We start from the raw sequence: 23,381 nt of genomic DNA, 5'->3' as shown, positions 1-23,381 counted from the left end.
TTCAGAGACCTTCTTTTCCTGTAAATTCCTGGTTAAACTAAGAGAACAAAATCCAAAGTCAATGAAATTTTTACTAGAATAGTTCTAATTTTAATATGGTATTTGGGTGTAGTGGTAAGGGGGAGCAGTTTAGGAGAACACTGCTTTCCTTTCCATAATTCTTTGAAGTTATTTATTTCTTTACCTAACTTTTTTACACCAGGAATTTTTGATTAGCTATAATGTACTTTCATCATACCATTTTATGGCTTTTAAAAATGAAGTTATAATAAGCAATATTGAGTGACTTGCATTAGGGCAGCCACTGTGGATGGACCCTTTTGGGGGGAATATGATTCAGAAAAAAAAAGGTCAGCATCACAGTCAAAAAAACGTAGGTTTGGGGCCTGCTGACTTTCTTCAGCATATGTAGCTCTAGAGCAATTGTATATATGCAATTCTTTGTCAGACTTCATGACTAAAACACCAAAAGCAATGGCAACAAAAGCCAAGATTGACAAATGGAATCTAAACTAAAGAGCTTCTGCACAGCAAAAGAAACTATCATCAGAGTGAATAGGCAGCCTACAGAATGGGAGAAAATTTTTGCATCTATCGATCTGACAAAGGGCTAACATCCAGAAGCTGCAAAGAGCTTAAACAAATTTACAAGAAAACTCCATCAAAAGGTGGGCAAAGGATATGAACAGACATTTGTCAAAAGAAGACATTTATGCAGCCAAGAAGCATATGAAAAACTCATCATCACTGGTCATTAGAGAAATTCAAATCAAAACCACAGCGAGATACCATCTCTAGCCAGTTAGAATGGTGATCATTAAAAAGTCAGGAAACAACAGGTGGAGAAGATGTGGAGAAATAGGAATGCTTTTACACTGTTGGTGGGAGTGTAAATTATTTCAACCATTGTGGAAGACAGTGTGGTGATTCCTCAAGGATCTAGAACCAGAAATACCATTTGACCCAGCAATTCCATTACTTGGGTATATATCCAAAGTAATATAAATCATTCTATAAACACATGCACATGTATGTTTATTGCAGCAGTATTCACAATAGCAAAGACTTGGAACTAACTCAAATGCCCATCAATGTTAGACTGGATAAAGAAAATATGGCACATATACATCATGGAATACTGTGCAGCCATCAAGAAAGGATTGATTCATGTCCTTTGCAGGGACATGGTTGAAGCTGGAGACCATCATTCTCAGCAAACTAACACAGGAACAGAAAACCAAATGCATATTCTCACTCATGATTGGGAATTGAACAATGAGAACACATGGACACAGGGAGGGGAACATCACACAAAATGGGCCCTTTTGGGGGGTGTGGGGCTATGGGAGGGATAGCATTAGGAGAAATACCTAATGTAGATGATGGGTTGATGGGTGCAGCAAACCACCATGGCATGTGTGTACCTATGTAACAAACCTGCATGTGTCTGCACATGTCTCCCAGAACTTAAAGTATACTAAAAGATTTCTTTGTCTTAGTTTCTTAATCTGAAAAGGTTATTGTTTAGATTGGAAGTGATGTGCAAAGCACCCAGTACACTAGATAGAATGACATAGTCGATGGCTAACAACACTAATTACAGACAGGTATGTGCGGAACCCTCCAGACTTCCTATTCTGCACACAGTGTGCATAAACCAGGGAACACAAAAACTTATGAAGTGCCCTGAACTCCTTCCTACAGAGTAGGCTTTGAAAATCTACAGTAATGGGGGAGGAGCCAAGATGGCCGAATAGGAACAGCTCCGGTCTACAGCTCCCAGCGTGAGCGACGCAGAAGACAGGTGATTTCTGCATTTCCATCTGAGGTACCGGGTTCATCTCACTAGGGAGTGCCAGACAGTGGGCGCAGGCCAGTGGGTGCGCGCACCGTGCGCGAGGCGAAGCAGGGCGAGGCATTGCCTCACCTGGGAAGCGCAAGGGGTCAGGGAGTTCCCTTTCCGAGTCAAAGAAAGGGTGACGGACGCACCTGGAAAATCGGGTCACTCCCACCCGAATATTGCGCTTTTCAGACCGGCTTAAAAAACGGCGCACCACGAGACTATATCCCACACCTGGCTCGGAGGGTCCTACGCCCACGGAGTCTCGCTGATTGCTAGCACAGCAGTCTGAGATCAAACTGCAAGGCGGCAGCGAGGCTGGGGGAGGGGCGCCCACCATTGCCCAGGCTTGCTTAGGTAAACAAAGCAGCTGGGAAGCACGAACTGGGTGGAGCCCACCACAGCTCAAGGAGGCCTGCCTGCCTCTGTAGGCTCCACCTCTGGGGGCAGGGCACAGACAAACAAAAAGACAGCAGTAACCTCTGCAGACTTAAATGTCCCTGTCTGACAGATTTGAAGAGAGCTGTGGTTCTCCCAGCACGCAGCTGGAGATCTGAGAACGGGCAGACTGCCTCCTCAAGTGGGTCCCTGACCCCTGACCCCCGAGCAGCCTAACTGGGAGGCACCCCCTAGCAGGGGCACACTGACACCTCACACGGCAGGGTATTCCAACAGACCTGCAGCTGAGGGTCCTGTCTGTTAGAAGGAAAACTAACAAACAGAAAGGACATCCACACCGAAAACCCATCTGTACATCACCATCATCAAAGATCAAAAGTAGATAAAACCACAAAGATGGGGAAAAAACAGAACAGAAAAACTGGAAACTCTACAACGCAGAGTGCCTCTCCTCCTCCAAAGGAACGCAGTTCCTCACCAGCAACGGAACAAAGCTGGATGGAGAATGATTTTGACGAGCTGAGAGAAGAAGGCTTCAGATGATCAAATTACTCTGAGCTACGGGAGGATATTCAAACCAAAGGCAAAGAAGTTGAAAACTTTGAAAAAAATTTAGAAGAATGTATAACTAGAATAACCAATACAGAGAAGTGCTTAAAGGAGCTGATGGAGCTGAAAACCAAGGCTCGAGAACTACGTGAAGAATGCAGAAGCCTCAGGAGCCGATGCGATCAACTGGAAGAAAGGGTATCAGCAATGGAAGATGAAATGAATGAAATGAAGCGAGAAGGGAAGTTTAGAGAAAAAAGAATAAAAAGAAATGAGCAAAGCCTCCAAGAAATATGGGACTATGTGAAAAGACCAAATCTACATCTGATTGGTGTACCTGAAAGTGATGGGGAGAATGGAACCAAGTTGGAAAACACTCTGCAGGATATTATCCAGGAGAACTTCCCCAGTCTAGCAAGGCAGGCCAACGTTCAGATTCAGGAAATACAGAGAACGCCACAAAGATACTCCTCGAGAAGAGCAACTCCAAGACACATAATTGTCAGATTCACCAAAGTTGAAATGAAGGAAAAAATGTTAAGGGCAGCCAGAGAGAAAGGTCGGGTTACCCTCAAAGGGAAGCCCATCAGACTAACAGCGGATCTCTCAGCAGAAACCCTACAAGCCAGAAGAGAGTGGGGGCCAATATTCAACATTCTTAAAGAAAAGAATTTTCAACCCAGAATTTCATATCCAGCCAAACTAAGCTTCATAAGTGAAGGAGAAATAAAATACTTTACAGACAAGCAAATGCTGACCGATTTTGTCACCACCAGGCCTGCCCTAAAAGAGCTCCTGAAGGAAGCACTAAACATGGAAAGGAACAACTGGTACCAGCTGCTGCAAAATCATGCCAAAATGTAAAGACCATCAAGACTAGGAAGAAACTGCATCAACTAACGAGCAAAATCACCAGCTAACATCATAATGACAGGATCAAATTCACACATAACAATATTAACTTTAAATGTAAATGGACTAAATTCTCCAATTAAAAGACACAGACTGGCAAGCTGGATAAAGAGTCAAGACACATCAGTGTGCTGTATTCAGGAAACCCATCTCACGTGCAGAGACACACATAGGCTCAAAATAAAAGGATGGAGGAAGATCTACGAAGCAAATGGAAAACAAAAAAAGGCAGGGGTTGCAATCCTAGTCTCTGATAAAACAGACTTTAAACCAACAAAGATCAAAAGAGACAAAGAAGGCCATTACATAATGGTAAAGGGATCAATTCAACAAGAGGAGCTAACTATCCTAAATATATATGCACCCAATACAGGAGCACCCAGATTCATAAAGCAAGTCCTGAGTGACCTACAAAGAGACTTAGACTCCCACACATTAATAATGGGAGACTTTAACACCCCACTGTCAACATTAGACAGATCAACGAGACAGAAAGTCAACAAGGATACCCAGGAATTGAACTCAGCTCTGCACCAAGCGGACCTAATAGACATCTACAGAACTCTCCACCCCAAATCAACAGATTATACATTTTTTTCAGCACCACACCACACTTATTCCAAAATTGACCACATACTTGGAAGTAAAGCTCTCCTCAGCAAATGTAAAAGAACAGAAATTATAACAAACTATCTCTCAGACCACAGTGCAATCAAACTAGAACTCAGGATTAAGAATCTCACTCAAAGCCGCTCAACTACATGGAAACTGAACAACCTGCTCCTGAATGACTACTGGGTACATAACTAAATGAAGGCAGAAATAAAGATGTTCTTTGAAACCAATGAGAACAAAGACACAACATACCAGAATCTCTGGGACGCATTCAAAGCAGTGTGTAGAGGGAAATTTATAGCACTAAATGCCCACAAGAGAAAGCAGGAAAGATCCAAAATTGACACCCTAACATCACAATTAAAAGAACTAGAAAAGCAAGAGCAAACACATTCAAAAGCTAGCAGAAGGCAAGAAATAACTAAAATCAGAGCAGAACTGAAGGAAATAGAGACACAAAAAACCCTTCAAAAAATCAATGAATCCAGGAGCTGGTGTTTTGAAAGGATCAACAAAATTGATAGACCGCTAGCAAGACTAATAAAAAAAGAGAAGAATCAAATAGACATAATAAAAAATGATAAAGGGGATATCACCACTGATCCCACAGAAATACAAACTACCATCAGAGAATACTACAAACACCTCTACGCAAATAAACTAGAAAATCTAGAAGAAATGGATACATTCCTCGACACATACACTCTCCCAAGACTAAACCAGGAAGAAGTTGAATCTCTGAATAGACCAATAACAGGAGCTGAAATTGTGGCAATAATCAATAGTTTACCAACCAAAAAGAGTCCAGGACCACATGGATTCACAGCCGAATTCTACCAGAGGTACAAGGAGGAACTGGTACCATTCCTTCTGAAACTCTTCCAATCAATAGAAAAAGAGGGAATCCTCCCTAACTCATTTTATGAGGCCAGCATCATTCTGATACCAAAGCTGGGCAGAGACACAACCAAAAAAGAGAATTTTAGACCAATATCCTTGATGAACATTGATGCAAAAATCCTCAATAAAATACTGGCAAACCGAATCCAGCAGCACATCAAAAAGCTTATCCACCATGATCAAGTGGGCTTCATCCCTGGGATGCAAGGCTGGTTCAATATACGCAAATCAATAAATGTAATCCAGCATATAAACAGAGCCAAAGACAAAAACCACATGATTATCTCAATAGATGCAGAAAAAGCCTTTGACAAAATTCAACAACCCTTCATGCTAAAAACTCTCAATAAATTAGGTATTGATGGGACGTATTTCAAAATAATAAGAGCTATCTATGACAAACCCACAGCCAATATCATACTGAATGGGCAAAAACTGGAAGCATTCCCTTTGAAAACTGGCACAAGACAGGGATGCCCTCTCTCACCGCTCCTATTCAACATAGTGTTGGAAGTTCTGGCCAGGGCAATCAGGCAGGAGAAGGAAATAAAGGGTATTCAATTAGGAAAAGAGGAAGTCAAATTGTCCCTGTTTGCAGATGACATGATTGTTTATCTAGAAAACCCCATTGTCTCAGCCCAAAATCTCCTTAAGCTGATAAGCAACTTCAGCAAAGTCTCAGGATACAAAATCAATGTACAAAAATCACAAGCATTCCTATACACCAACAACAGACAAACAGAGAGCCAAATCAATGGTGAACTCCCTTTCACAATTGCTTCAAAGAGAATAAAATACCTAGGAATCCAACTTACAAGGGACGTGAAGGACCTCTTCAAGGAGAACTACAAACCACTGCTCAATGAAATAAAAGAGGATACAAACAAATGGAAGAACATTCCATGCTCATGGGTAGGAAGAATCAATATCGTGAAAATGGCCATACTGCCCAAGGTAATTTACAGATTCAATGCCATCCCCATCAAGCTACCAATGACTTTCTTCACAGAATTGGAAAAAACTACTTTAAAGTTCATATGGAACCAAAAAAGAGCCCGCATCGCCAAGTCAATCCTAAGCCAAAAGAACAAAGCTGGAGGCATCACACTACCTGACTTCAAACTATACTACAAGGCTACAGTAACCAAAACTGCATGGTACTGGTACCAAAACAGAGATATAGATCAATGGAACAGAACAGAGCCCTCAGAAATAACGCCACTTACCTACAACTATCTGATCTTTGACAAACCTGAGAAAAACAAGCAATGGGGAAAGGATTCCCTATTTAATAAATGGTGCTGGGAAAACTGGCTAGCCATATGTAGAAAGCTGAAACTGGATCCCTTCCTTACACCTTATACAAAAATCAATTCAAGATGGATTAAAGATTTAAACGTTAGACCAAAACCATAAAAACCCTAGAAGAATACCTAGGCATTACCATTCAGGACATAGGCGTGGGCAAGGACTTCATGTCCAAAACACCAAAAGCAATGGCAACAAAAGCCAAAATTGACAAATGGGATCTAATTAAACTAAAGAGCTTCTGCACAGCAAAAGAAGCTACCATCAGAGTGAACAGGCAACCTACAACATGGGAGAAAATTTTCACAATCTACTCATCTGACAAAGGGCTAATATCCAGAATCTACAATGAACTCAAACAAATTTACAAGAAAAAAACAAACAACCCCATCAAAAAGTGGGCGAGGGACATGAACAGACACTTCTCAAAAGAAGACATTTATGCAGCCAAAAAACACATGAAAAAATGCTCATCATCACTGGCCATCAGAGAAATGCAAATCAAAACCACTATGAGATATCATCTCACACCAGTTAGAATGGCAATCATTAAAAAGTCAGGAAACAACAGGTGCTGGAGAGGATGTGGAGAAATAGGAACACTTTTACACTGTTGGTGGGACTGTAAACTAGTTCAACCATTGTGGAAGTCAGTGTGGCGATTCCTCAGGGATCTAGAACTAGAAATACCATTTGACCCAGCCATCCCATTACTGGGTATATACCCAAATGACTATAAATCATGCTGCTATAAAGACACATGCACACGTATGTTTATTGCAGCACTATTCACAATAGCAAAGACTTGGAACCAAGCCAAATGTCCAACAATGATAGACTGGATTAAGAAAATGTGGCACATATACACCATGGAATACTATGCAGCCATAAAAAATGATGAGTTCATGTCCTTTGTAGGGACATGGATGAAACTGGAAACCATCATTCTCAGTAAACTATCGCAAGAACAAAAAACCAAACACCGCATATTCTCACTCATAGGTGGGAATTGAACAATGAGATCACATGGACACAGGAAGGGGAATATCACACTCTGGGGACTGTGGTGGGGAGGGGGGAGGGGGGAGGGATAGCATTGGGAGATATACCTAATGCTAGATGACGAGTTAGTGGGTGCAGCACACCAGCATGGCACATGTATACATATGTAACTAACCTGCACAATGTGCACATGTACCCTAAAACTTAAAGTATAATAAAAAAAAAATAAAATAAAATAAAAGAATTTCAGGAAGAAAAGAAAAATAACAGCGAGGGTAATTTTACATTATTAGTAATTGTGTAAAACAATAAAAATGTTTTGTGTACCTATTAAAAAAAAAAGAAAATCTACAGTAACATACATCCTTATGCTACAGAATAGAGCTGTGCTCAACAATAGCCTTTTGACCTTTCTTTGATTTGGCTTATAACAGAAAATAATGGATTTTTTTTTTTTTTTAGGTCTTGGAATACAGCATCATGCTAAAATGAAGTAGTTATCTTTACCAATAAATATGAATATTGTCTTTTTTAGAAGAGTATTTTCCACTTATATTCCTTACATTATAAATACATAAAATCTAGTCATGTTTTTTTGCTTGAAATCAAGATTTTGTTTAGCTTAAATGACTGAGCAGAACTTCCAATGCTGCCGTTCTCAAATGCTGTGTGTTTTTTTTTGGCGGTGAATTTCTCTGTACTTAATTTCTCTGTACTTAAATTCAGAATTTCTCTGTACTTAAAAATTAAAACATATGTGGCATTTTTTCCTTAAAAGCAGTTCAGAGATCTATCTCTATTTTAGATTATCCCAAATTTCTACTTAAGAGACTTGAATTTTAATAATCAGCAATCAGATCTTTCTATGCATCAGGCTGTTGGCTGTAATTAAACAAAATGCCTGTAGTTTTCCAGTTGGATGGATATGACAATGAATCAGTGATCAAAAATTGTTGTCGAATGAAACAATACCAATAGGGGCCATCTGCGTTTGCTCAGAACTCATATGGTTCTGGCATGTATCTACTTTTCTATAAATCTTGAGCTTCAAAGAGGCTGAAAATTCTTTTTGTAATGATTTTTCCTGGTTGATTTTGTTTAATAAAACTAATGTACAGTTTTTGAGAACGAACACGGAAAAGGGCATTGGGAACATGTGGCTTTTGTCTAATTTCCAGGACAACAGGCTAATACCTTTGAAAACAAAATCAATTCTGAAAATGATACGGAACATATGCTAGAGTAATTTTAGAGTCTGCATTCATCTTGAACATGAAATCTTAGAACCTTTGAGATTATTCAGTGGAAATCCAGAAATCCTTTCTGGTTCTGACACATTTCTTCTTCTTTCAATAAAAACCAGACCTGGGCTGATGCCAGCATTAAGCCCTGGGGCAGCTGGAATGAAGCTGACACCAGGTGAAATTCCACAATCTATCATACCAGCTACACAGGGAACTTAAATACTTCACCCCCAACATTTTGACACAATGCAATTATTTTGTTTTTGACAGATGGCATTTGTTTGTTTGTAGAGGTTTTTGCTAAAAGTACCATCTTCAGATAAATGTACTCACATTTGTATTTTAGACGTATTTCACAGCTGCACTTTTATAAATAGGTCGAAAAATAGCCAGATACTGATTTATGTTTGACAGCTCATTTTAGTGGTATTCAGAATTTCTGCAAGGATACTTTGGCTTGTTCCCTTGAGTCTTCACAGCTCATGAAAACTCCAAACAGTATTAAAGGTAAAAAAAAAAAATCTTTAATATGATATGTTCAAATCTCAGTGGATTATCTTGCTCCAGATTTTCCAAACTAGCTTCAGTTTGGAACAATTTCCTTCAATTCTTTGTTTGAACAATTATTGCAGTTGGCTGAATATGTTCAGTGAATAATGAAAGGCTTACTCAGTGTTAATTTAGACAAGAAAATGGGCCAGGTATAGTGGCTTATGCCTGTAATCCTAGCACTTTGGGAGGCCAAAGTGGGAGGATCCCTTGAGCCCAGGGGTTTGAGTCTAGCCTGGGCAACATAGGGGGAGACTCTGTCTCTAAAAAATAAAAAAGCCAGGCATGGTGACACCACACCTGTAGTCCCAGCTTACTTGGGAGGCTGAGATGGGAGAATTACTTGAGCCGGGGAGGTTGAGGCTGCAGTGAGCTGTGATTGCACCATTGCACTCCAGCCTGAGTGACCAAGCAAGACTATCTCAAACAAACAAACAAACAAACAAAAATTGCCCAGGTCAAAGTGCTGTGTCTGTGGATAAGTGGGCTTTGTATGTATTGGTTTTTCCTGTTGGTAAAAAACATGGATTCTGGAGCCTGACTGCCTGTCTTCCAAAGGGGCTCTGAAGGGAATATTGCATTCATTTCCAAACTTCTTGTTTCAGTTGCCTCATCTGTACAGTTTGGATACTAACAGTACCCACTTCTGTCCTTGTGATAATTTGCTGAGAATGATGGTTTCAAGCTTCATCCACATCCCTACAAAGGACATGAACTCGTCCTTTTTTATGGCTGCATAGTATTCCATGGTGTATATGTGCCACATTTTCTTAATCCAGTCTATCATTAATGGACATTTGGGTTGGTTCCAAGTCTTTGCTATTGTGGGAATTGAACAATGAGAACACTTGGACACAGGAAGGGGAACATCACACACCAGGGCCTGTTGTGGGGTGGGGGGAGGGGGGAGGGATAGTGTTAGGAGATATGCCTAATGTAAATGACGAGTTAATGGGTGCAGCACACCAACATGGCACATGTATACATATGTAACAAATCTTCACATTGTGCACATGTACCCTAGAACTTAAGTTAATATACATAGAAAATTTAGAAATGCTTGACTTATGGGGGATCTGCAATTGTATATATGTGTATATGTATACATGTATGTATATGTATATATATATCTAGATGTATATGTATTATATAAACTAGTACGAATAGCAACTGGTAATAATCTTTCATCTTATTCCTATTTCCATCATTAACTATGTGAAAGTTGTACTACTAAATGTGTTGAGTAGCTTATGAAATACCGAACTAGAGTCTATCAAAGATATAAAGAAAATATATGTAGCTGTTTTGAAAAAAAATTATCATAATTTCTCTCATTTGATCCTCAAATATTTTCAAGGTCCAGAGAGGATTTAAGTTGCTGGAATAATCCACCCAGTCTTCCAGATGTGATTATATAATTGATGGTATGTGGATATCACTGATCACAAAACACAGTAAAGGACCTAAGGCAACATCTTTGTTCTTTCTCAATGTGGGGAAAATGTTTTTGTTCTACTTGGTAAATGGCCTCTGCAGTGTTTCTTGGAGACCTCAATAAATGATTATTTTCCAGCATTCCATCACATGCCAAATGTTTTACTCCCATTTCCCTGAGGTTCTCGTCTGTCAGCACTTGTCTTGCAGCTCAGTACAGACATGGCATGGGTAAAGTGCACAGTGAAGATTGGTACAGGAAAGTCTGAAGCCCTTTCTTCCTGAAGATGAAAAATCTTCTGGACTTACCCGCACCCCTCCAGATCTTAAGACTGACTCTTGTTTGAAGATGTGTGTTTTGCTTTACTTCCTCTGTGAGTGCTCAGCACAGAGCGGTATCTACTTTTCTGGTTTTACATTTTTCATTTTAAAGATCCAATTACCTCAAGTCCTTTTCTTGAATATTGCAGTGGGCCTGCTGACCTAATAATTCTCTCATCTCTAATTTCAATCATTATCTCTACTTGAAGTTGCATCACACATACGCATACCTGAATGTGTGAGAAGGACAGAGACAATTCCCCCCGCAGGAAGAAATGGCTCATATCATTTGAGAGCCAAGTCTCAAGGGCATCATCAGTGTTATTTCCTCACGTTCAGTGGCATTTTCTGGTGTGTCGTATTAGATTTAGTTATAGTATCACCAACTATAGTAGCGCAGCTGCTCTGCTCTTCAGAAATGCTGAAACAGGCACAGCCTGGAGGCGCTAGAAAAGTCCATTGCTCAGTGAGTCTAAAGGTCCAATAGTTCGGAATCTTTTCTAAGTCCATTCCTTTATCATTCTTTGTGGCTGCTGGAGCTAGCCAGTGGTTGGTTATATGTTTTTTTTAATTTGATGTAGTATTGCCAAATCTCTGATAAATTTACAATTCCTTTTTCTTGGGGATTTGGCAATGAGAAGAAGTTGCCATTTTCTTGAAGGTGTTTGAAAGGATAACTCTGAACTTCATTTCTAGAAGGTATAATGCTGTGAAATAAAGGTAATACGAAAATAACGACAGCTACCATTGTTGAGGGTCTGCTTTGCACCGAACACCATTACAAGTGTTTGAGGTATCATACATTTTTTACCTGCACAAGAATACAGTAGTCTTGCACGGTAGGTATTTGCACTGTGCCATAGGTAAGCTCAGAGAAGAGGGTTCTTGCTTAAGATGGCATAGTACGAAAGAGAGAGGAAAGCCTTCTTGTGACTCATCCTCTCTTTGCAGAGGAACTTAGCTTCTGAGATGCTCCAGTGTATCTTGTGGGTCTAGTGCATTTTGTTTTCTGGAAGAATTGCCTACTGATGGGGATGCCAAACAAAGTGCCGACCCACTGAGAAATAGTGTGAGACCTGCTTCTCGGCTGCTTTGGGTCATCTGTGAGTGTTGCAGTCCTTAGGGGAGGATGTGAGGTGGGTTGCCAGGCAAACAGTGCAGCTTGCCTTCTCCACAGTCTACTTATCACAGGGCCTGGCTGACATTCATTCATTCATTTACTTATTTTACTTGTGTGTGTATATATATACACACACAACATATAATTATATATTAAATTATATATTAAATATATATTATATATAACATATAATTATGTAATATATTTTTTATAACCAATATATATACATACCATAATTATAATTTTAGTCATTTTTGAATATACTTTCAATGACCCTAAATGCATTTACAGTGTTGTGTAACCATGACCACTGTCAATACCCAAAACTTTTTTCAACATCCCCAACCAAACCTCAATGCTTGTCAAACAATAACTCTTCCTTTCTCCCACTGTCCAGCCCCTGGTAACCTCTAGTTTATTTTTTGTCTCTAAATTTGCCTCTTCCAGGTAGCTTGTAGAAATAGAATAATATAATATTTGTCCTTTGGTGTCTGGCTTATTTCACTAAGCATAATGTTTTCTTTCATTCCTTTACTATTATTATTATTATTATTATTATTGAGACAGAATCTCACTCTGTTCCCCAGGATGGAGTGCAGTGGTGTGATCTTGGCTCACTGCCACCTCTGCGCCCAGGGTTCAAGCAATTCTTGTGCCTCAGCCTCCCAAGTAGCTGGGACTACAGGCGTGCACCACCACGTCAAGCTAATTTTTGTATTTTTAGTGGAGATGGGTTTTCACCATGTTGGCCAGACTGGTCTTGAACTCCTGGCCTTGAGTGATCCACCTGTCTTGGCCTCCCAAGGCACTGGAATTACAGATGTGAGCCGCTGTGCCCAGCCTACTAAGGCTAATGTTTTCAAGGTTCATTCATACTGCAGCATATGTTATCAACTTAATTCCTTTTTATGACTGAAAGATTTTATTGCATGCATATACCATATGTTTTTCCATTTATCTATTGATAGGTTAGTTTTTGAGAGGAAGCCATTGGATGATTTAATTCCTCAGGGGACCTCATGCCACACGTGGCACACACAAAGGTTTGTTTTGGGGCATATGTGATTTGCTGGAGTTCTAATACCTTCAGGATGAAGCACACAGAGTAAAGATTGACAGCTAAAAATCCGTTTCTACTATTTATTGAGCCCTAAGTAGACATCTGCTGCTGTATTTGACAATAGATGTCCATAAGCAGTTAAGGAGTTCAGTCTGCCCTTAGGGAAGCTCAACACAGGCCCATGTGCATGCACACACTTGCACTCCTTCATACCCCCAAACACCATCCCACTCCATACATGTATACCCATCTTCCCTTCCCAGATCCCTCCCCAAACAGTTAAGTTACCATGGAGGTATGCATCTAAATGAGTTATAGAAAAGATGGGAAGTCTCAAGGGGGAAAAATGGCTGTAATTTTGGATGATCAGGCTTGCCTTTGAAAAAAGAATTTGAACCCTTGTAGAGGATGGAGATGCTTTGTGTAGAATGAAGCCACCTTCATTCCTCTCCCACAGAGGGTACATCTAGAAGAAGAAACTACTTGAGCAAAGTCCGAGCCCAGAGATGGGGAGGTGTAACAGGTGGGAGGATGGAGATGCTTTGTGTAGAATGAAGCCACCTTCATTCCTCTCCCACAGAGGGTACATCTAGAAGAAGAAACTACTTGAGCAAAGTCTGAGCCCAGAGATGGGGAGGTGTAACAGGTGGGAGGAACAGATGGGAGAAGGCTTTTAATTCTAGGCTGAGGAAATTGACATTTATCCTGCAAGCAGCCGAGAACTTTGGTACAGACAAATGACAAAATTGCAAAAAAAAAAAAAAAAAAAAATCATAATATTTGTGTAAAAAAATCTGTAAATCATAATCTGCATTTATTGAGGGGCTCTTATGTGCAAGGAATAGTATTGGGTTAGGCACTGGGAAAGAGGACAGTAACACCAAAGATGGAACCTGGTAAGTTTGAGTAGTAGGAGAAAGGAAGCCAGAAAAGAAGGCAGAAAATAAAAATTTAAGGGGAGGGAGGAGTCAAGAGTATAATCTCAAAGTTAGCAGGAGAGGGTTTACAGGAAAGCATGGTTATCTGTGTTAAAAGCTATACTAAGATCCCAAAAAAGAAGAATGGAATCTCTGCTATTGGTTTTGACAAGTAGGAGGCAGATGGTCTCAATAGGCAGAGACTCTGGAGATCAGGGTAGTGTTGTTATAGGCATTTGAACCAGAGCAACCCCATCTTGAACAGGGGTTGGGTAAAACAAGGCTGAGACCTACTGGGTTGCATTCCCAGATGGTTAGGCATTGTAAGCCACAGGATGAGATAGGAGGTTGGCACAAGATACAGGTTGTAAAGACATTGCTGATAAAACAGGTTGCAATAAAGAAGCCAGCCAAAACCCACTAAAACCAAGATAGTTATGAGAGTGACCTGTGGTCGTCCTCACTGCTACACTCCCATCAGCACCATGGCAGTTTACCAATGCTATGGCAATATCAGGAAGTTAATTTATATGGTCTAAAAAGGGGAGGCATGAATAATCCACCTCTTTGTTTAGGATATAATCAAGAAATAACCATAAAAATGGGCAACCAGCAGCCTTTGGGGCTCCTCCACTTAGGGAATCCCTTTACTTTCATAATAAACTTGCTTTCGCTTTGTATTGTGAACTTGCCCTGAATTATTTCTTGTGCAGGAGTCAAGAACCCTCTCTTGGGGTATGGATCTGTTCTCCTTTCTGGTAACAGTGGGGCTAGAGAAGAGGTAAGTATAGCAGTAGCTGGAGAAGCCAATATGCTCAAGAGAACAGACTATTACTATGATATAGTATAAAGGGAAACCAAAGCATATTTTTGTATTAGTGGGAAAGAATGGAGAGGCACAGTTTGATTAAACAGACAGAAGAGTAATCAATGGAACAAGTTTTTTTTTAAATTTATTATTTATTTATTTATTTTTTGAGACAGTCTCGCTCTTGCCCAGGCTGGAGTACAATGGCATGATCTTGGCTCACTGCAACCTCTGCTTCCCAAGTTCAAGCGATTCTCCTGCCTCAGCCTCCTGAGTAGCTGGGATTACAGGCATACACCACCACGCTTGGCTAATTTTGTATTTTTAGTAGAGACGGGGTTTCTCCATGTTGGTCAGGCTGGTCTCGAACTCCCGACCTCAGGTGATCTGCCTGCCTTGGCCTCCCAAAGTGCTGGGATTACAGGTGTGAGCCACCACTCTCGGCCTGGAACAAGTTTTTAAAATAAATGGTGATTTACAAAGACAGATCTGGCAATGGCACACAAACTGGACTGAAGTTTGTAGGTTACCAGAGGTCAGGAGTCTGTTTGTAGAGCTGTGGCAAATAGCAGTGGAGATGTCACTGAACTGCATCCTGGACAGAAATGGAGTAAAGGGATAGAAATAGTTATCAACGAAGCTTCAGGAAAAAGAATAGGATTTGGTGTTGGCATAAAGACTGAGAAGTAAATACATCAAAGAAACCGCAAATTTGGTTTGGGTATCAGAGGCATTTAATATATGGGGTCCATTTCTGCTGCATTCTCTAAAACACTCCAGGTTCACTATGACACTGCTTGTCCAGGGCCTCTGACAGTGACCCTGAAGAAACACCAGACTCTGTTTTTCTTTGAACAGTGTCCTTTTGTATTAGGACTGGTATTACATGATCTTCCAAAACTAATTTCTCTGATTACTGTGTATGTCCTCTGTCATCTTTCTTCCCACGAGGGAGCAGCCACTGAAAACAGGCTGAGTCATTAGGGGAAGAAAGAGGCTCAAAGGCCATATCCGCAGGGACTAAATGACTGACTTGGCAGGATAAGAGCCGTGAGCTACTGCACAATATACCTACCTGTTCACATAATCATCTTGTTGTCAAAGCTGCTTTTTTGCTTCCTTCCGTTTTGCTCCTGCTTCAAACTTATTTTTGGGGCATTTTCGTGACCTTGAACATGAAATGAAATGAAATGGTGATGCCACTTCTCAAGGGAGCTGTGTTTAAGATGTGCTTGTTCATGAAAGAGAATCATCAGAGTTCCCCAAGGGCTTAACCTTCATCCGCTTTTCAAAGAGAAACGCTGCCTCCTTCCCCTCACACAGAAAGCTCTCCCCAGGTTCCTTTCCCTCTCCTCTTCCCACCGCTTTCCTGCACAACAGCCAATTTTTAAAATCTTTTGAGTCTTGTGGTGTAGATGCACCATCTATAGTTCAATAACATGGTAACTTTCTCTCTTTTTCACTTTTCTCCCCTGCCACCTCACCAGTTTCTATTGTATTCCTATAATGAAGAGCGAAATGTTGAAATTGTGTGCATGAAATGCTAATTCAACTGTTGCTCACAAGTTGGGTGCATGTTTGGGAAATCTTAGTATCTATAGCAGAATCTGGATGAGTGTTGGATGTAGTTTGATGGCAATAGAAACTTTTTTCCTTTCTGTAGGATTTCGTTAAGGAAGAATCAAAGAAGTGTTTACCCCATAAATGTATACAATTACAATTTATCGGTAAAAATATTTTAAAAAGACAAACTCAAAGAGGGGGTTATGTTTTTTCAAGACATCTTTGTACATTTCCCCTGTCCCTGCAACCTCCAACCATCCCATGGATGGGGAACTACTTTTTCATTGCTTATGATTTGAATATTTTATGGATAAGTGAAGCTCTTCCTGAAGAGTCATTCAGGCTATCATGAAAGAAAATAAAAGAACAAGACTTTTGGTGGGACTGGATAAAGAAAGTGTAGATGGGAAGCTTGCGATGCTGCAGAGGGAGGAGGAGGCTGAATGCCTGGGGCACAGAGCTGAAATTAGCAAAATGGTAGCAAGAGGGCTGAGGAAGAAACCACAGTGAAGGATGGGCTTGGTTTCACTGCTCAGAAGCTGGCCAGGGTCTAAGAAGACCAGTTTGGTTGGCAGTCATTCTTCATATCAGTGGGAACTTTGTTCCACTTGCTCCAGTTATTCTCAGTTGCAGAGTGCCCGGCAGTAATTTACAGGCCTGACTTGAGCTTCTAAATTAAGGTCACTCATTTTCTGGACACCCAATAAAAGTGCTTCCAAGAGCAATTGTTGAACCCCAGGTGAGCCCTGGATCCCTTGTATTGGGGGAGGAGATGACAGAATTCTTTCAGTGCCGCTTCACCAGCTAGAAATCTCCATGGCCAGCAATGCTTCTGCCTGGGCTTCACTTGGGCCCACTGGGCTCACCCTGCCCACTCAACCTGGCAGGCTGCACTTGACTTGCGCTACTGGCCCAGATCTCATGTGTGCCATGGCTCTGCACTCAGCCTGCGGCTGGTCTGGGCATGCTGCAACCAGCTTCTGCTTTGGGTGCCAGCATTTAGACGAGGGGAATGCAGCAGCGCCAACTGTGGAGCCCCAAGGGGTGGTACAGCTTTTGCTCAGGGAGTCCTGCAGTCTGAGCCCCCAGGAAGTGTTACAGCGCTCATTTGCTCTGTTGCTTGTTGCTTTGGCAAACAGGCTGTGTCACAGCTTGTTTGCTCTTACCACTAGCAGTTCAGCGAATTGGGGTGTGTGGTGCCCAGCAGCTTTTTCTCCTCTGCTGCTCTCATTGAGTGGGAGAGAGGGTACAGTGTTACAGCTCTTGTCACACCCACTGTTGGGTGACTTCTGAGTTCTTGTCCCCCAACCAAGAGGAATGAGGTAGGTGGATGCCAGAGAGTGAGCAAGACAGAAAAGAGTTTTATTGAGCAACAGAAAAGCTCTCAACACAAGAGGGTACCCAAAGTAGGTAGCCCTTTGTGTGAGAGGGGGCCAGAAAGCAGGTAGCTGTGAGGCTGAGTCAGGGTTTTTTATGGGCTCAGAATGGGGGAGTTCATGCTAATTGGTCTATGAGTGGGACTGGAAAAGGCACAATTTGATTGGCTAAAAGGACTCGAAGTTCTTACTCTGGTCTTGGACTCCACCTGGAAATGGCAGCTTGGTTTTCAGGCTTCAGGCTGTCGTTGGCTTGAAGGTCAGGTTTCACCGGGGACCCATCACTGTTTGCCTTGGAAATTGTCTATCTCCCGCCGCTATCGAAAACAACTTTGGTGCCTGCAGTTAGAGGCCTGATGATCTCAATGTTAGTCTGTGGGGAGGTGATACCCACAATTACAGTCTGGAAATATACAAAGTGTGAGTCTTTACCACTTTGGACCTACCCCTACAATGTCTTTTTCTTTTGTTCTGGGTGAAATCTTACCCAATAAAATGGGTCATCTTTTCTGGCAGAATTACTTTTCCTTCCTCTCTGTTTACCTTTGCTTATTCTTCCTTTACTTAAATTTCCTTTCTGATAAATTTTGAAGAAAACAGTGGGCCACACTCAAAAAACCCAAACTACTCATCTAACTTAAAAAAAACACACACATTTGTGATGAATTTTCAGGCATAAATCTCTGAATTTGTGTGTGTGTGTGTGTGTGTGTGTGTGTGTATGTGTGTGTGTGTATATATATATATATATATATATATATATATATCTAATTCAATTATTTTCTCACTGTGAAGGTAGCCACACAGGAAAAGCTGAGATATACCAGATGAAGGCCCCTGACTTAGGTTTTGTAGTTTGGCTACACAAATGTGAAAATGTAATAACTGTCAAAAATATTTGATTTCATGAAATTTATTCTTGCTTTCACATATAGGCAAAGATACTTCCTCTTAAAATTGACATAAAATTGTTCTCTATTAATATCTAATACAAGTCTCCAATCTATGAGACTTAGGCATTTGAAGGACTGTGGTAAGAACAAAAGGAATAGCTCTATAGAGAGGATGGAGGTCAAGCGTTTTAAAATATTTGAAAGAAGTTTGAAAATACAGTTTTTGATGCTGACTTTGAGTGAAACTTGAATTTCTTTTTTTAAAATAATTTTTTGAGTGGAGGAAATTAGAAAAGAACAGAAGCATCTTCTAAAAACACTTCTTCAGAAAATTCCTTCTTCCCTTTGAAATTCTGAGAAGACAATTGCTTTCCAAAGCATTAAGAATTAGCTTCTTTTAGATTCTTTTCTGACAGCTAGCTCCAAATAATCTAGCAATTTCTTTTCAAGAATATAATCATAGGTAGGTTGCTTCATAAAAGAAGTTGAAACTGTGCTTATTCTTTTTCCCTCCATATGTATATATATCTCAAAAATAACCATGATAAAAATAATACGAACTATCCAAAGAACACAAACAATAAGAACACTGGCCAATATGTTAATTTATTTAATGTAGCCAGCATGAGGGCAAAGGAGCAGCTATGACTGACAGTTACTGTATGATATCAGTAAAATTCATTCTCTGTGAGATGTTTCCTATATTGCTAATAGATTTACTATGAGCTGATCCTGTATACAGTGTACAGGCAGGCATGCAGGGAGAAATGTAGCAGCGATTTAGAAAGGGAAATGGCCTGGGATGATAGCCCAGCTGGAAGTAAGGATGTTCCTGTGTCGAAAATCAGTGCAGTTAAAAGGATTTAGTAGCCAGATTATCAAGTTAATAGCTGGAGGGCTTAATCATTGGCCTCAAGATTTCTGCTGCTGCTGTGATTTAAATGGGAGGGATAATGCAACAGTCATAGTCCCTTGAACTAGGTGGGTTTGAGTCCTACAGCTTCACATTAATAGGATTCCAGACCCAGTGTTGGGGGTTGTGCGGCGGAGGGGTGGTGGTGGGCGCTGTGAAGTGATAAGAGACTAGAGGAGCCAGGGGCTATGAATAGAGGGCAGATTCTAATTATAGAGACTTCTTGCTTCTGTCGTCTGCAGGTCTTGATGTTTTAAGGTCTTTCTCTGTAGTGCTGAAGTCTTATTACAGATACCTAATCAACTTAAAATCTAGGATCTCAGTGTTAAATGTGTTATATCTGCTGGACAATTCTAAAAGCATATTGCTAGTCACACCTATATTACACCTGTGGCATGGTAGAAAAGAATGAGATTTGGGCTTCCAGATGGATGATGTAATTTCCAGACCTGGAACTGCCACTTCAAACTCTCTGGACTGGAGCAAATCATCTATCCTCTATGCCTCAGTTATTTTGTCTATAAAATGGCAATATAAAATAGCCTCAGTTATTTTGTCTATAAAATGGCAATACTGCCATGGCTCCTACCTTCTCCAGGGGAGGCTGTGAGAATCAAAGGAGATGCTCTGCTCAGTAGAATTTTATAATGAAACCACCTTTGCAAAATTATGACAATAAGAGAAATCTGACATGGCTGACTCCATCTTCTAGCCTTATAGGGTGCCTGCCTTCACTCACTCCTGGGTGTGGGCCAAGCCGTTAAAACTTTGGGAGAAATTTAGTCTATAGTTTAAATAATAGCCCTTCTCAAAAACTAATCTGCCCTTGTAAAACTACTGAAAGGCTACCAAATTAGGAGGATGACAGGGGCCTGAATTCTAAATAATTACCAGCCATTATTCTGGAGATCATAAGATGTGCAACTTCTCCAATTAATCTTGTAGGTGATGTCACTATTGTAGAACCTAAGATTGGCCTTTTGAAATGTCTTTTCGGGTTTTTGCATTTCTGACAACCGATGGCCCCACCTGGACCCACCAACCAGCCCTGTGGACCCCCAACCCAGAAACTGACTCATCACAAGAGGACATATTTGATTCCCTATGATTTCATCTCCAGTCCAATCAATCAGCATGCCTTCTACTGTAGGTCTGTGCCCACCAAACTATCTTTGAAAGACCCCTAACCTCTGAGCCTTCGGGGAAATTGATTTGAATAATAGCTTTGTCTCCCACGTGGCATGGCTGGCCTCATATCAATCAAACTATTTTACTGCAATGTCATGGTCTTGGTGAGTTGATTTTGTTTGTGCAGTGGGCAGGAAGAACCCATTGGGCAGTTACAATAATGACAACAATAAAATTCCTTCCTCCATTTTCCTTTACTCTTTCATTTTTGTCTTATTTTTAATGATTCTGATTTATGATCGTTTGTGTCATTTGATACAGATGTCATTGGTCTAATTCATCTTAACTTTTTGGAAACATACATAATACACTTTAAAATGAGCTGCTGTTATCAGAAGAAAATGTTTCTCTAATTGGGGATTTAATAACATTTTTAAATTTGATAAATATGCTATTAGTTTGTATTTTGCCTCTAATGTATAAAAGTACTTAGTCTAATTTATATACACTATATATGCTAATATAGAAAAAGGAAAAAAAATGCCACAATATTTGCTCAGGAATGGGGAAGGCATATATTTTAACTATACTATTATTTCCTTTTTTGAGACGGGGTCTCACCTTGTTGTCCAGGCTACAATGCAGAGATGTGATCACAGCTCATTGCAGCCTCAACCTCCCAGGCTCAAGCAATCCTCCAACCCCAGCCTCCCAAGTAGCTGGGACTACAGGCATGCAACACCACACCTGGTTAATTCTTAAATTTTTTGTAGAGATGGGGTCTTACTATGTTGCCCAGGCTGGTCTCAAATTCCTGGGCTCAACTTTGTTTCTATACTTTTGTGGTGGTTGGAGTACTAAGAAGTAGATCCAGGGTACATTAAGAAAAATTATTTCAAAGCTCTGGCTGGTTCTTCCTCAGATAAAAATGGACATTTAAGTGAGATGGCTGTTATCTAGAAAAACACATCAATGGCTTTATTTAGGTTATGAAAGTCAACTCCTCTGACCACTACTACTTTGACCTTAGATGGAAGAGTCTTGATAAAACAGGGCAAAGAGCTCTGACAAATTTTAGTGTTCTTTTGGGGTGGGATAAAGGGATGTGGGATCCCTAGAACTAATAGGCCATCAATGAAGGTAGGGTGGAGGGGCTGGCAACATGACAACTGTGTGAAATCTCTGTTTACAGAGAAAAACAGCCAGGGAGACATTCACATGGTAGAAACAACCAATTACTTCTGTTATTCCTAGGCTCTTGGGGAGAGTTAACACCAACAGCATTCCGTTAGTAGTGCTTAAGGGAGGAGTTGTTAATTATATCTCGATGGGTGCAGGATTTCCTAGGATTTAAGGGCCAGGGCTTGCATATTAAATCTAATAGTTCTAAATAAATGTATAAACCCAGAAAATTAGACTGGGGACATATAGCCTATACTATTGTTAGGAAAAACTGTGAAATATTTAGAATGAGCACAAAGATTACTGAGTTATACAGAAGTATCATGTTCATAACAAAGCAAATAATGCTTGTTCAGTGAGATGCAAATAAATGTTGACAGATGGGTGGTAATGAAATTGATGCCCCCCAGCCGCCCCCAAGATAATTCAAAATATTACATTTTTTTGTATGAAGAACCCATTTTAAAGATTTTTTAAAAATTTAATGCAAACCTGTAGAATCACTAGTGAATCAGGGGTCAGCAAACTTTTTCTATAAAGAGCCAGGTAGTTATTTTAGGCTTTATAGGCCCCATATATCTTTTTGCTAAAAAGATTTAAGTTGATTCTTAATAATTGTACATATTTATAGGGTATATGTGCTATTTTGATACATGTATACAATGTGTAATAGTCCAATACGCTATTTAGAATATCCATCATTTCAAACATCTATCATTTCTTTGCATTGGGAACATTTCAAATTATTTCTTCTAGCTATTTTGAAACAATAAATTGTTGTTAACTCTACTCACCCTCCTGTGCTGTTGTACACTAGAACTTATTCCTTCTACTTAACTGTGTGTTTGTACTCATTAACTAACCTCTTTTTATCCCCCTGCCCCCTCCCAGCCTCTGGTAACTATCATTCTACTTTATCTCCATGAGATCCACTTTTTTAAGCTCCCACATGTGAGCGAGAGCATGAGATATTTGCATTTCTGTGCCTGGCTTATTTCACTTAACATAATAACCTACAATTTCATCCACTTTGTTGCAAATGACAAGATTTCATTCTTTTTTATGGCTGAATAGTATTTCGTTGTGTATATATATACCACATCTTAAAATCTGTTCATTGGTTGAGGTACAGTTAGGTTGACTCCATATCTTAGCTATTGTGAATAGCACTGAAATAAACAGAAGAGTGCAGGAATCCCCTTGATATACTGTTTTCCTTTCCTTTGGGTAAATCCTCAGCAGTGAGCTTGCTGGATCATATGATAGTTCTATTTTTGTTTTTTGTTTGTTTTTTTTGAGAAATCTCCATACAGTTTTTCATAATGGCTACACTAATTTACATTCCCAC

This window comes from Pan troglodytes, chromosome 4 (assembly GCF_028858775.2).
Source record: "Pan troglodytes isolate AG18354 chromosome 4, NHGRI_mPanTro3-v2.0_pri, whole genome shotgun sequence".
Classification (NCBI taxonomy): Eukaryota; Metazoa; Chordata; class Mammalia; order Primates; family Hominidae; genus Pan; species Pan troglodytes.
This window is presented reverse-complemented; position numbering follows the sequence as displayed.